A 2,593-nucleotide genomic window follows, 5' to 3' on the forward strand; every position below is an offset into this window, starting at 1 on the left:
ATACTCAATATGTGCGCCTAAATGTTTAGAAGAATTGGGTCCCACTAAGGCTACGTGCACACGCTGAGTATTTGGTGATTTTTTTACCTCAGTATTAGTAGCCAAAACCAGGAGTGGGACAATCAGAGCAAAAGTATAATAGAAACATGGGCACCACTTCTGTATTTTTTACCCACTCATGGTTTTGGTGTATAATACTGAGTTAAAAAACTCACCAAATACTCAACGTGTGCACGTGGTCTTAGTGGGAGCCAGTTCTCCTAAACTCTTAAGGCCCCGTCACACACAGAGATAAATCTTTGGCAGATCTGTGGTTGCAGTGAAATCATGGACATATTGTTCCAATTGTACACAGCCACAAACCTAGCACTGATTGTCCACAATTTCACTGCAACCACAGATCTGCCGCAGATTTATCTCTGTGTGTGACAGGGCCTTACGGCCACGTGCACATGCTGAGTATTTGGTGAGGTTTTTACCTAAGTATTTGTAGCCAAAACCAGGAGTAAGAAATACAGAAGTGGTGCCTGTGTTTCTATTAGGCCGGTGTCACACTTGCTAGTGCCTCGCGTGTATCTCGCGCGAGTCTTGCGTTGCATCGCCCGGTCCGGACTCACACTCTCCTCACAGGAGCCGGTTGGTTGCATGCATCTCTATGCAACCGACCCGCTCCTGTGAGGAGAGTGTGAGTTCGTGCTGGGTGATGCAACGCGAGACTTGCGCAAGATACACGCGAGGCACTCGCAAGTGTGACACACTTTTCCTCTGATTGTTCCACTCCCGGTTTTGGCTACAAATACTGAGGAAAAAAAACTCATCAAATACTTAATGTGTGCGCATGGCTTAGGATTTCAAGTTCCAGTACTATATAAGGCCCTGTGCACACGAGTATTTGGTGAGGTTTTTTTTACCTCAGTATTTATAAGCCAAAATCAGAAGTGGGTAAAAAATGAAGAAGTGGTGCCCGTGTTTCTATTATACTTTTCCTCTGATTGTTCTGAGGTAAAAAAAAAAACCCTCAACAAATACTGAACGTGTGCACGTGGCCCAAGATAGTGGATGGAGTAAGGCATCAAGCAATGATGGGATTTCTCTCATGTACGTGTTCCCTGCTCGTGTCTCGTCTTGTTTGGGAACTGCTCCGTCTTTACGATGTGCTATTATTACAGTAAATCAGTCACCTCCCAACTGTATGGAAATGCAATGACCACACACTGCTCCATCCCGGGATAATGAGGGAGACAACAAAGACACAATGCTCCCACTATTTAGTAATGCCTTGGTGTGTCCTGTATGTCACTATATTGCACATGGATTGCCCATATGATGCACTTGCCATACTTATTGAGGGAAAGCAAAAACATAGGCGGGGACGCTTAGCTGTTTACGACAGGACATGAGAGATTTATATCTGTCACTTCTTGTCTGCACATGGCAATGATAGAGGTGTGAAAGTAAGCCTGCGCTTGATGTCAGTAGTGTTTACGAGGGGATCTTCCAGTGCTGAATATAATGGATCAGCTCTTCTCAAACTTTCTATACTGGAGCCTCATCAGACCAAGATAATGTCTGGCTCTCATTATTAGGGCTCATTCAGACATCAGCTTTATTCACGTACAAGAAAAAATGGTTCTAGTTTCACCATCAGTGAATTATATCCAAGTTTTATCCAAGTTCTTTTTCTTATCTAGCAGTCAATGAATAATGGACAGAACACAGATGATATCTGAGAGCTGTCCGATTGTTTTCATAGGCCCAAAGACTTATATTTCCAATTTTTATGCAACACAGATAAATATCGGACAGGTTTCCGAAAAATGGAAAAATCACAGACATGCGAATGTCCTCATTCACTATTAGGCTGGGGTCACACAACCGTATTTTCTGACAACTGAGAAAATCACTCCGATAGTGATAATCACACTCTGCTCAACGTTTGATCAGAGTGTGTGATCTGATTATCTTGGACGTGGAGAAGATTGAAAAAAAAAATATTTCTCCATTCTGTCAGTCCTGTGACATCTTAGTGCGGTCCGATTTTTCCCACGGACCTATTGACTAACATGGCCAAGTGCCGTTGAATTTATGAAGGCAAACCGTGCATGCTATGATTTTTTTCTTCGGATGAACTGAGTCCGAGGGAAAAAAATCAGACATGTGCAAGACCCCATTGAATATCATTGGTCCGAGTTTGATTCAATGTTTTATTGAACCAAAATAAGGTTGTCTACGCGAGCCTTTCTAGGTAAGGCCGGAGTCACACTTGCGCGTATCACGTGCGAGTCTCACATCGCATCACCTGGCCCGCCGCACTCTCCTGACAGGAGTTGGTTGCCTGTATGTATTTCTATGCAGCTGAGACGCTCCTGTCCGGAGAGCATCAGGCCGAGCTGGGTGATGCGATGCAAGAGTCACACGGGTTACGCGCAAGTGTATGGCTAAGGCTGAGACCACACTTTGCGTTCACCTACTTGCATTGCTAAACGCACGTTTTTGGCTTAATTGATTTGACCAAAGTTGCCTTTTTCAGAACTTTAGCGCTGAAAACGCATGCGTATTTACCGCTTTTTTTATGCGTTTTCAGCGCTTTTTA

The sequence above is a fragment of the Anomaloglossus baeobatrachus genome, chromosome 11 (assembly GCF_048569485.1).
Source record: "Anomaloglossus baeobatrachus isolate aAnoBae1 chromosome 11, aAnoBae1.hap1, whole genome shotgun sequence".
Classification (NCBI taxonomy): domain Eukaryota; kingdom Metazoa; phylum Chordata; class Amphibia; order Anura; family Aromobatidae; genus Anomaloglossus; species Anomaloglossus baeobatrachus.